Source organism: Peromyscus maniculatus, chromosome 14, assembly GCF_049852395.1.
Source record: "Peromyscus maniculatus bairdii isolate BWxNUB_F1_BW_parent chromosome 14, HU_Pman_BW_mat_3.1, whole genome shotgun sequence".
Taxonomy (NCBI): domain Eukaryota; kingdom Metazoa; phylum Chordata; class Mammalia; order Rodentia; family Cricetidae; genus Peromyscus; species Peromyscus maniculatus.
In genome coordinates, this window is record NC_134865.1 from 32,107,649 (window position 1) to 32,121,347 (window position 13,699).

The window sequence follows — 13,699 nt, forward strand, 5'->3', positions numbered from 1 at the left end:
GTACATGGGTAAAGACTGTTAACATTCATTTGAGTGTTTCCTGCCTCTCTAGAGCGGCCTTCAGTTGCTTACATATATCATTCCAACACATTCCCAGGAAAGCCACTCAAGTTTACTATATTCCCACAGGGAGGGCTAATCCAAGAAGAAATGTCTGTTACAATACTACACAGTCAATTATTGGCAGTGTCGGATCCTGATTCTACTCTGATTATAATGACTGTATCTTATAAACAAGCTCTATGTATCGCTCTACTTTAGAGGAAATCATCATGATTTGGTTAAATTAAATTTTCCAACAGAAACAGAATGTATTATTGAAGTTTTAGATGAAAAACTGCACAATTAAGATTGCCATATTGCTGGAGAGTGGAAAGAATGAAAGAATATACCTGTCATATGTATTATGTATTATCAAATTCAGAATGTATCTTTGCTATACTGAAAGTATGTTATGAAATTTGCTACACTCCTTCATTATGTGATGTAAGATAAAATATTTTGACCTACCTTTAAAATAGCTCTCAAAAAGAATAATGGTATTTATCTTTTGAAATACTCAATAGAATATTAATTACATGAAAACTAATAAAATCATCTGACATTTAGGAAGTTTTAAGTAGTCTCCTAAACAGTGAAAGATACTTCTAGTCTTAAAAAACAGGTTTTCAAATATCATCTGGCCTGTAATTAGTATTAAAGCAGCCAGGGAATCTAGTTACGATAGATTTTTTTTTAAAAATTTAACTGTGTAATTACTCCTTACCAGTACATAAAATTGGTTTTGATGTAGTTTAAAAGGCTTGGCAATGGCTTCCCCACCCTGAACTCATAAAACTGTGATTCAATATAAAGTTACATGAAAATTCGGAACAGGAGCATTTCTACATAAAAAAAAATTAACTGAAATCATTGACATTTAACACAATGATGATTACATTAAAACTATTGACTCACAGTTAACATTTAGAAGGAAGCTAACCTTTCAATTTGGTGTGTGGCAATATCTGGAAACTGAAACTCCCAAGCTCCATTCCATCAATCTCCCTGCCCCATGTTGCCTTTCAGTGAACTACCTCTGTTGTTATGCAGACCTAAATCTTCAACATTTTATTACTTAATTCTCTCTTACATCCCACATCAAATCAATCATTGAATTACATCAATATTAATTTCAAAATGTATCCAGAATTCAGTTGTCTTTCTCCATCCTTTCCGCCATCTGTTTAGTGCAGCCAGTATCATCCCTTGCCTCCATGTGGGCAGTTGGTTGCTAACTGGTCCCACCTCTCACCTGCTGTGCTCATTCCCCAAAGCACTAATGCAGTGCCCTGCACATTTCGCCTAGTCATTCTATTTCGTAGTATCTCCTCCTACCACCTCTCCTGAGGCTATGTATGACCAGGACATCTTCTAAAATCCTCATTCTGCATGACCCATTTTTCTTTCAGTGATTACATGTGGTGATATGTCTGTCAGAAGAACCACCTGATAAAGGACAGAAGAAAAACAAAAATTAAGGGAATATTCTATTGTTACTAATAATCTCATGATTATTTGGTTTTATTTGACTCTTTAACACTTTCTTAAGGTACAAATATCTCAAAATTTGTTTTATATATATATATATATGCTTTTTGTCGTGATATTAATGGTCATATAGAGTACTAACTAATTCTAGAAAAAGGCTTCATCTAGCTTTCTGATGGGATCGGTGGGCTCCCTCTGCTATCACCTTAGCAGTCCTTTTGGGGGTTGGAGCAGCGGGATTCTGTACATGATTTCAGGTTTGAGTCTCTATCAGGAATTAAGTTTTTGTATTCTGGATGCACATATCATATCCTGATCCTTTAACCTCTTTAAGATCTACTGCACATGACATTTAAAGTGTTTAAGTTTTCCTCAATAAACCATGACCGCCCACATCTAACAGTGACCTTTGAAGTCTCTGAAAGGAAGATGGGGCCCCACAAAGACAATTCCACCAGAACTATGATAACACCACTAAGCTGATAAACACCACCCAAATATCGGTTTTGGACTACAAAGTGCTCAGGGCAAATTTGAGGTGGCTATCTGAGATGATCCAGCCTCACAGACTACTATATCCAGGACTTGAGACAAGCCCTGCGCTTTCCCATTACATAGAGACTGGACAACAAATGATACAGCTGCCTCTGCCAGGTCTTGACAATTAACCCTAATTTTTCTTTTCAGGATCCCCTAAAGATGCCATTGCCATCAGACAGCAGGAAGTAATTTTAAGAACATGATACCCACATTCCAAAGGGATGGGGTGGGAGGCTTTTGGTTATTAAATGAGTTATGAATATTTGTCATTGTTTAGGGAGGTTGGTTACAAGTTGTTATTGGTAATGGTTTAAAAAAATCTGAATAAAGTAGACTAGATTCAGCATTCTTGTTTTGAAAATAAAATAGAAAAAGAAAAAAGGAGGAGTAGAAATGATAGACTAAAAAAGGTAAATTATTAAATCTACTCTGAAAATAAAAAAGGGGATATAGATATGATAGGATAAAAGGGTAGATTATTTCATCTACTTTTAAAAAGCAACTAATAGTCTTAAATATTTTACATTAATATGGATCTTTGTATATTGATACAAAGTTGAGATTATTTTTGTTAGAACATGTTGTATATACATTTCTAATCTTGTTCAAGGTATTGTACCTATTCATCTCATTTAACAATGTAATGCAAACTGCTAGTCCTTGAAAGTTATTATTACAAACTATTTAGGATAATAAAGAAATGCAGGTTAGTAGTTAGTCACATAATACAATTAAACTTGTAGTCATGTTAGTTATGTTTTCAATGTCAAACAAATGTATTTTAGGTAGACAGATGGTCTTCAAACACTTCAGAGATCTACAGAATATGGCATTTAAGATGTTTTAATAACATAGGTTCTTTTTTTTTTTTTTTTTTTTTTTTTTTTTTTGGTTTTTCGAGACAGGGTTTCTCTGCGTAGCTTTGCGCCTTTCCTGGAGCTCACTTGGTAGCCCAGGCTGGCCTCGAACTCACAGAGATCCGCCTGGCTCTGCCTCCCGAGTGCTGGGATTAAAGGCGTGCGCCACCACCGCCCGGCTGGTTCTTTTTTTTTTTTATGACAGTGAAACATGTTTGCTCCTTGCAGCACCAATCTACTTCAGAGAAGATGATGGGCATCAAAGAAACTCCACATGGAGTTTACTTTCTTTGTAGCAAGTTAGCCACTGGGAAAGAAAGTGCCCTTGCCTCAACTACTGACAGTATGCTGTCCAATTTGGACAAGCAGGACACAAAAGAAAGTAACTGCTGAACTTTGCTAAGACAAGGTAGGACAGCCCTTCAGAAAATCCTGGTTCACAGATAAGTCTGTCAGATATTCTAGGTCTGTAGATGGAAGATGGATGCTCCAACATTGCAGAGGAAACTTGGGTAACTGTCTAGGCAGTCAGCTGTTTCTATCATTTCTCACATTTTTGGGGAAGTCACTTGCTTGCACTTCCTGCTTACTCAGGTAATTTTATGTTCTTTTCAGGTCTCTGATGGAGTTGAAGATTTTATAGTTATAATTTTTCTTGTTACCAGATTCAGAAAAGAAATTTACTAAATACGTGTAGAGTATAAGGTTAAAAGACATTAAAAGATTGTTTTGGTAACTCAAGTTAGAATAGAATGTGAATTAGGAACAACCCTTTGGATTCAGATAGGATAGATAATAGAGTATTTTCTCTGAATTTGTCAAATGCGAATGGACTAGACATTATTGATGTATTTATTGCCTGTATATATTGTATATAATTACTGTACTTAATGTATATAGTTATTCTTATATTAGTTACAACCTTTTTTTTTTAGACAAAAAAGAGGAAATGTGGTGATATTTTGTTTGCGCTCTAACAAATAAAGCTTGCCTGGAGATCAGAGTGCGGAGGAGCTAGTCACTAGTTAACCACAGAAGCCACGCAGTGGTGGCACACACCTTTAATCCCAGCACTTGGGAGGAGGAAACAGGAAGTGATGTGTTTGGTTGGAGATAGAAAGTGATAAGGCAGGATGGAGACAGGAGCTCTGCCCTTTCAGTCTGAGGATTCCTAGAGGTAAGAAGTCTTTCTAGTATCTGGGTACTCTGCTTCTCTTATCTTTCAGCTTTCACCCTGATATCTGACTCTGGGTTTTTAGAATTCATACTACATTTTTTTTTTTTTTTTTTTTTTTTTGGTTTTTTGAGACAGGGTTTCTCTGTGTAGCTTTGTGCCTTTCCTGGAACTCACTTTGGAGACCAGGCTGGCCTCGAACTCACAGAGATCCGCCTGCCTTTGCCTCCCGAGTGCTGGGATTAAAGGTGTGCGCCACCACCGCCCGGCGAATTCATACTACAATTACACTCCTGTTTCTGTTTGAGTTTTTGTGACTAAGTCTTATATAGCTCAGGCTGGCCTGAAACTCATGATCTTCCTGCTTCCACCTCAAAGCGCTAGGATCACAGGCATATACTCCCATATTAATACCATATTCAGCCTCACTTCTGCTTTGGTACATAGATCAACCCCGAACCTGTATGTTTATTCTATCTCCCATTCCAAATATAGTTACTCCAGCTTTCTTTTATCATATCCTTTCATTTTGGTGTATTCAAATATCATATGATGAAACATCTCTCACCCCACAATCAAAAGAGTTATCTGTATCATTTTCTGGAAACTTTGTCATACTGATAATAGCCATCACTTGTAGGTACTCTGCTAAATGCATTGCCTTTGGCATTTCATAATCTTCAAAGCAATTCTTTAAAATATGTTTTACTATTTCTAAATTCTTACTAGACTTATAGGTATTTTAGCCCTTGCTCTTTGTCAGTAAACTTTTCTTCACAATTTTGAATAGGAAGTGTGTGACTCAAAGGTTTAAGACAACGTCTAAGAACTCAAAGCAAGTAAGGCGAAGAGTGGCAACTGGTTGCTCCACTGTGCTTCTTCCTAAGCAAGAGCTGATGCTCCTGTGCCACAGAAGCATACGGCATTTCCCAAATGTTTTAGGATTTGGGTTTTACTCAGTCATCAAGTCATAATGAACCAATACTTACTTCTTATCTAATAAATACCATAAATTATACATAGGATAATATTACCTAGAAATACACTAGCCCAGAAGTTACTTAAGTTACTTGAGATTTATATAATTTCCGATGATTTTTCTGTGTTTTATTTGCTAACATTTATATCTCTTCATGATGTTAAACTTCCCTTTGTTTGCTATCCAGATTTGATCTTTGAATTAAAATCTCCCTCAAATAATATCTAGTAAATATCTTAAATATATTACAATCATAATACAAAGCATATTTATTTAGAAGTTTTTCAGTGTATTTTACACTGAGGTTATGATAAATAAAACCTCCGATTCACAGTGCACATATTTAGAGAAAGGTAAAGATGTGTGTAAATATTATAGATTTGTTTTATAAAGACAACAGCTTGTACAGTTTTAAATCAGTTAATAACTTATGGCTGAAAAATGCCACTGATACACTTGAATAAAAAATAATCCTGACACAAAGGACTTTAGAACAGATGCAATTATATATCAAACTATTACTGATCTACCTATATCCAGCACATACAACACATACACTAGAAGCCATAATCCAAGAGTCAATATTAAACAGAAAGTCATTGTTTTTGTTTTTTGAGACAGTCTCTCTGTGTAGCCCTAGCTGTCCTAGAACTCGCTTGGTAGCCCAGGCTGGCCTCAAACTCAGAGATCTGCCTGCTTCTGCCTCCTGAGTGCTGGGAATAAAGGTGTGCACCTCCACCACCGAGCTGAAGTGGATCTTGATTACCACAGCAGTGTAGCATTCTGGGTGAGTAAGCACTTCGGGTTGTTTCAGCATTTACACAAGAGCAGGAGAGAGAAGAGACATCACCTGGTGACTTCTGCAGTAAGTCACCGACACGATTGTGTAATTAGACATCCATCAACTATGATGAATAGTGGTTTTGGTGACTAATCAGTGCAATCCCATATCAGCGTACATATAAATGAGCACTTTTTTTTTTTTTTTTTTTTTTTTTTTTGGTTTTTTCGAGACAGGGTTTCTCTGTGTAGCTTTGTGCCTTTCCTGGAGCTCACTTGGTAGCCCAGGCTGGCCTCGAACTCACAAAGATCCGCCTGCCTCTGCCTCCCGAGTGCTGGGATTAAAGGCGTGCGCCACCACGCCCGGCTCATAAATGAGCACTTTTAATTGCTGAAATAAGTATTGATTGGTAATAATGTTTTACTCTATCCCAGCAAAGCCATTTCAAAACACCAAAATCTTTTACCCAAATTTTGAAGAGATGTTTTGAGAAGAAAAGCCACAGGAATTTAGATTACTGCCCTTAAGTTGTTATCTATCCTTTAGTCCCAGTACCTGGGAGGCAGAGGCAGGCAGATCTCTGTGAATTTGAGGCCAGCCTGGTCTACAGAGTGAGTTCCAGGACAGCTTTTACAGTTTTACAGTTAAACTCTGTCCTGGAAAAAAGTAAATAAACAAAAAAACTTCAAAAACAAAATAACAAAAACAACACTGCTGTCTGTCCTCAAACTCCTGTTTCTTGTTTTATTTTAAATATAGATATAAATCATTTTTGTAAATATAACTAAAAATTTACATTAGTAGAAAATTGAATATTTGCTTCTTAGGGTAATTTATCATCGGTTAGATTTATATATAGTCAAAATACTGGTAGGACAGAGAGAAGGCAATTTTGTCAATTATATGCAATGCAGGATTACAGCAAATGGAACTTGCTAATTCTGCCTGAAATATACAAGTAGACAAGAGATCTGTAAAGTACACCAACCAATTTAAAGCCATGGAGTCTACATTTGAGATATAAGGATTCAAAACTTGGTTGCTCCTCTCTCTCTCTCCCATTTCATATATATATAATTTAAATATTAATGAATATTTTTATTGAAATAAATATAAATATTCATTAAATATTATACTTGTCATTGAGACATGAAATAAATCTTAACCTGCTAATTCATCATTTTTCTAAATTCTTTCCAAACACTAATGTAGCAGTAGTTCCCAAATACAGTTAGTTTTTAGTAGTATTTAAATATTTTGGAAACCAATGTTTCCAAATATTATTTCCAATAAAAAACCAATGATATTAAAACCATTTATGGTTTTAAATCCAAAATTTTAAATTTTCTTTAATAATAATCTATGTTCTATACCAAGTTGCTAACATCTTGATTCAGCAAATACTTGTTAAATTAAATCCCAATTTAAGATGTCTTTAAAGCTTCGTGTTTTATATATATATATATATATAGTATAAATATTGATTGAATAAAAATCATGACATTTTCCAAGAGCCATGTGTTCCAGCACAACTCATTCTTGTCCAAAAAAAACAACAAACAAACAAACAAAAAAACCCCAAAAGGGCTCTAAACACAATCCGTATCAAAATCTGATGCAAATACGTTTCCTTATGGCTCCAGTGGCACAGTTGGTTAATTCAAGGTACTTATACATACATTTGCTCTTACAAGATGAACTTCCATGGGCCCAATTTCCAGCTCGCTCCTTGGTTTCTCACTTCTCATTTGCTATCCTGTAACTTCTGGGCTTAGTTTGTGATATTGCCCCCCTCCTCTCCTCCCTGCCTCTGTCTTCTCACCCCTGCAGTGACTTTCCACGCTCCCCTAATCCGCTCCCCTAATCGTGCAGCTCCCTTGAAAATGTAAGGGTAAAAACTAGCTCCTAAGAATCAATTCGCTAATTACCATCTTAAGACCGAGGACATTTAGGTGTGGTTTTCCACGTGTGCCTCCACCATTCTCCCAAGTTCTTGCTTCTTGTATTTCTCTATTTGTTCCCTTCCTTAACTTCTCGAATGCTGTGATTTCCTCTCTGTTCTTCCTTCCCTCTGTACTCAGTTACTTGGGAGTCCTACCCTCTATCACAAGTGGCATCCAGAATTATGTCAGTGGAAGAAAGAAGGGAATAGGAAAGCCAAGAAGACATACCTACGGAAGGAAATCTCACGTAGCAAGGGAAGGCAGCACACAGGGGAAGGACATGAATTGTTACATGCTTGGGCCAGAGTTAGGATTCCACCTTGGCAGGCTAAAGTAGTCAGTCTTCCAGATGCCAAAACTTGAGTTGGCAAGCACTGAGCAGGAGATCCACCTTGTTTAAGGCCACAGCTTCAGCCAGTGAGCAGCTGACATTCATTGTCTGGTCACCAAAAGCACTGAAGACTGAAGACTTTTGCTTCCTTTCTTTGTTTCAAGTTATTCTCAAGAGTCCTTCAAGTTTTAGAACAGCTCACATGTTGGCTGACATCTCTTTGTTTTTTGAAACTTCATTGAATATCAATTCTTTTCAGTGATCTTATCTTCATAAAATTTCTGTACAAAAATCCTCATTAGAGCCCTCTGCTTCTCACCCTTCAACCGAAGGTTCACCAGAAAAGTCTTAAGAGTTACACACACCTGGGTTTAAAACCAAGCATTTTTAACTTGCTAGCAATGTGATTCGTTAGTCTCTTAAGCATATGTATATCTCATGGGTGATGTATATATATATATATATATATATATATATATATATATATATGAAATGAATTATATATATATATTCCATATATATGAAATGAAAAAATAATAAAATGAAAGCAGCTGTACTGTGCCTTATGAGAACACTATCTTTAGAGTTATGTGACATGATTCTCTGAAAACACTGCTACTCACATGCAAGATTATATAAGCTATTTAATGCTCTTAATTTTACAAACTACATCTTCAGTAAACATTTTTCCTGCTAAATGCTGAGGAAAGTTAAAATAGGTCATTAAGCAAGTAATAACCAATTGAAATTAAAATAAGTTATTAACAATTCTGTTTACCAAGTATATAATATAAGTTATCGCAGAATCAATCTTCAGTTTCATTTATTGGGCCAAAAATATTTAAGCTGGATAAACACAGAGTTTTATACCATTAATTATCTTTATTTTGACCTCTGAATATTAAATCTATTTCAACAGAAAAATATATCATTTCTCCAAATATGTCTATGGCTAAATATTATACTATAAAAATGTTATTCTTTAAATATGTATCCTATCTAGTAAAAGGGGCTTTGTAGATATGTTAGAATTGTGGTATGAGAGTCAGATTACCCTAGACAATTTTTTTAGAACTATAGGATTCTTGAGAAATGGGAAAGAAAAGTAGAAAGAGATAAGTCTATTGAAATAGCAAGAGTTCTGTTGTGTGGTGATCCAGCCAGTTATGGTTTGTTTCAAAGATGAAGGAAAGGAGCTACATTAGAAGAACATGGCAATAGATTGATCCATGGTAAGGGTGCTTCCCACACAAGCCTGGTGGCCTCAGTTCAGTCTCTGTTTGTGAACTACGGAATGCCCATCACACTAGTGATAATGATGATGATAGAAAAGATGGAACGGACACTCCTTGAATCTCTAGAAAAGAACACAACCACACAGGGCATCTTGATTTTAGATTACGAAGACCATATCCAATCTTTGATGTGCAGGGTAATACATTTAACAAATACATGCATTGTTTGAAGACAGTAAGCATCAAACAACAACAGCAAAAGAACAGAAACAAAAGAAAACCCTGAAACAAACAAACAAACAAACAAACAAACAAGCCACAAAGCTTTCCTCTCTATAGAAAGGCTCCCAACAAGAAAGCTTGTCCTGAGGTTTATATGCAGGAGTTACAGCATCTCAGCCATAGAAGAAAAACACATACTGAAATACCAATGACAGCATGGCAGTAATCATTGGATGGAGCAATAAAATGTGTTCTTATACAGCCATGTTTTTTTTTTTTTTTTTTTTTGGTTTTTCGAGACAGGGTTTCTCTGTGTAGCTTTGCGCCTTTCCTGGAACTCACTTGGTAGCCCAGGCTGGCCTCGAACTCACAAAGATCCACCTGGCTCTGCCTCCCGGGTGCTGGGATTAAAGGCGTGCGCCACCACCGCCCAGCTCACAGCCATGTTTTAAGGAGGAACATCTCCCGCCATGCTTTCTCTATTCTGTCTTGTGTAGTCTGTTTTCTTCATTTCCCATTACGTACCTAGTTTACCAGGAAAGCTCTTTATTTCCAATTTATAAGCCTTCGCATGGACAAAGAGAAAAAAATTTCTATCCTCTTTCCTTGTTACTGCTCACCGTTTTTTTTTTGTTGTTGTTGTTCTAGACTAATCTATCTCTTGACCTAGACTTTACCTCTCCTCTCAACTTCATTCTAAATTAAGTTTTTCTTCGTATTTCTAGTATTTCTACAAAAACAAGGATTGTTCCCATTGTCATTTTATAACTATCATTTGCTTATTTGTATAGCAAAGAAAAAATTGTATGGTGATTAAAAATGTTTTTATACTAAAATACGGAAAATAAGTCCTTCATCTTTTTGACATATGACCAAGTTTAGGATAAGGGTATAGTATGGATGTAAATAAATGAACTGTATTACATCTTCATTCAGTTCAGGATCACCGCCTATTGGAGGGTACCACCTAAAGTTCAGGTAGGTCTTTTAGATAACCCCCCAACAGGTGTGCCCAAAGGCCAACCTAATCTTGGAAAGTTTTTAAAGGCATACTGTAGACCCTTACAATTATTACAAAGCTGGCATTCATCAACCAGACCCCACTTTATTCAGTGTGTGACACTGGGAAATCTATTTAACTAATTCTCAGTTATCTCATCTAGGCAAACAAGATTGTCTTAACCAGCACTTTAAAGCAAGGTGATGTGATAATACTAAAGGAACACGAGGACCTCTGGTAAGAAAAGAAATTCAGTTGTGCTGATATTTTGTTTGTGCTCTAACAAAGCTTGCCTGGAGATCAGTGTGTGGAGCTAGCCACCCGTCAACCATAGAGGCGAGGCAGTGGTGGCACACACCTTTAATTCCAACACTTGGGAGGAAGAAGCAGGACGAACAGGAATTCAAGGCCACCCTGGTCTACACAAGATTAATCCAGTCTAAAAGAGAAACAGAGCTCGGTGGTGAAGGCTCCCAGCACTAGGGAGGTGGAGACAGTAATGTAAGGCAGGAGGAGACGGGTACTCAGCCGCCTTTTTCGGCTGAAGAGTTGATGAGGTAAGAGGTGGCTGTGGCTTTCTCTTCTGTCTCTCTGACCTTTCAACATTTACCCTGATATCTGGCTCTGGGTTTTTAGTATTAAGACCAGTTAAGATTTGTGTTACATTCAATAAATGCTATTTAATGTTACTTTGAAAGAAATAATGATATAATAGTGTCCTGAGAAAGCTTCTAATATCATATTCAATGTCATATCACTTTCAATGGTGTTTTTGTTCTTGTCTCTTATAAAATACTTTCCTTATTTAACAATCTTCAAAAAATGAAAATGTTGGCTCCAGCAATATGAAACTGGTTTTCTTTAAAAGTATCTAAATATCTATCATATATCATGTCTGAATAGGTCTTTTGAGTTGTTATTTATAAAAGCTATTTCTGATATCCCAATAATTATTTATTATGCTTCACTTTTGGCAGATATTAGAAAACCTATTTCTCCCAAATGCACAGTTCAAATGTTTTTCTAACAGATTATGATTTACAATGGTATCTGTGCTGGTTAGCATTGACTATCAGCTTGACACAGCCTGGCAATATAGCCAAAGAGTTTTAATGAGAAACTAGGAAGATCAGCTTGCTCTGTGGGCATGTTTGAAGGGGATTGTCTTCCTTGTTAATTGATATGAGAGGACGATAGCCATTTGGAGCAGAACTAGTTCATTCACTGGCCCCTGGACTGAATAAGAGTGGAGAAAGCTAGCCGAGTACTAAAAAAAGCAGGCCAGGATCACACACTGGTTCTCTCCTTCCTCTTGGCTCTGGACATAAAGCTTTAAGTTCCTGCCTTGACTTCCCCACAGTGATGGAGTCTGGAATTATAAACCAAGCAATCTCTCTGCTCCTCTATGTTGCTTTCTGTCCCAGGAACAGAAATGGAACTAGGACCACATCAAAGGAAAGTTCAGCAGAACATGTTTTTCCTCGGGAACAAAAAGCTTCAAAAGGAACTCAGTGTCTATTTTCTTAACTACTGTTTGTATTGGCATATTTACTAAGAAAGTGCACACCTCAATTATGCAAAATGAAGACGTTCCAGAGTGTAAGTTCCCATATAATTAGCAATAATGTCTTATATAACTTAACATTCAGTGAGGATCAATCTCATGCAATGTCTCACCACCAAGGAAAACAAAATAAGCTATAGAATTGTACTTTAAATTACTGATAAGAATTATTATTCCGGCATGGAGGAGATTACTCTGTTGTCCAGGTCGATGTCAAACTTGTGGTTGTACTCCATGCTCACTCTCCTAGGTGCTAAGATTATAGATGTGAGCCACCACACCTGGCTTTCCCTGATGAAGTTTTCTATTTTGTTTTAAGTCCAAATATATTATTTAGCTTACTAAATGCTACTGAAGTCTACTTTCCTATTCACTTCACTTTCAGTGATTTCCTAATGATTCATTAACAACATGCACAGGTATTTCTAACCACAAAATTCACTAAAGCTGGCCCAGACTTAGCTCCGATTATACAATGCTGACCTTTGTTTTAATTAGCAGAGTTGCAATGTTTTATGAGTAAAAGTACTAGCACTCCAAAGAGAGAGCATCATCTTCACAAATATTTTAATGAAATAGTGTGAAACTATTAAGCTTGGGTGAACTATTAAAAGCTGCATGAGCATGAACTTGATTTCATAGTATCCATTAATTAACTCAATTAATTTTCCCTTTTTAATGAAATTACCTGAATTGACATTTGTGCTTTTCTTTCTTTTTGGGTTTCTTTTTGCTTATTTGTGTGTTTTAGCAAGAAAAAAAGTGCAAACTCAGCAAACCATAAATTTTATCTTTTATACACAAAATATACTTCTGGAAGCAAAGACTTAATGATTTATGAAGATGCACTTCATTTTTAAATATATGGAGGAACTGGAAAACTAATAAGAGAAACATGTAGGTTCTGAAAAATACCATAATAATTAAAAATTAACTGCACCTACTGCTCAGTAACCAATTCCAGGAGATTAACATTTCAATCTTTTCTTCATTCTACAAAGGATAATTAAAATAAAATTATTTTGATCATTTAAAATATAACATGCTTTGTATTTATAAATTTTTACTTTTATACTGAATACACTTTATTTATTGGTCTCTGGATTAGAAAAATAAAGCTTCAAATAGAACGGCTGTATTTACTCAATTGAAAATGTGTTCTTTATTTAAGGATTTATTATTTTAATTGCATACCTCCTAAAGATAATTGTGTTAATTTGTATTTTTAAAGGGAATCTTTCCAGAAAGAATTGCCTCAAAGTTAGTCTTTTTTGTTTGTTTGTTTTGTTTTTTCGAGACACAGTTCTCTGTGTAGCTTGGGAGCCTGTCCTAGAACTTGCTCTGTAGACCAGCCTGGCCTCAAACTCAGAGAGATCTGCCTGGCTCTTCCTCCCAAGTGCTGGGATTAAAGGTGTGCGCTGCCCGCCCGCGCCCCCCCCCCCCCAGTGCTGTTAGTCTTTAGTGACTTAAAATTATTGTCAATGATTTATCACGAGATTTTAAAACTTAATTCTCTATTCACACTGCAACCTCCACATTCGAC

At 36.1% G+C, this 13,699-nt stretch overlaps 1 protein-coding gene across 6 annotated transcripts in view; it reads right to left on the bottom strand.

Moving 5' to 3' along the window:
• The window catches only part of Dgkb (diacylglycerol kinase beta), a 707,644-nt gene that overhangs the window by 235,920 nt on the left and 458,025 nt on the right, over positions 1 to 13,699 (bottom strand). The gene's annotated exons all lie outside the window — the stretch shown is intronic.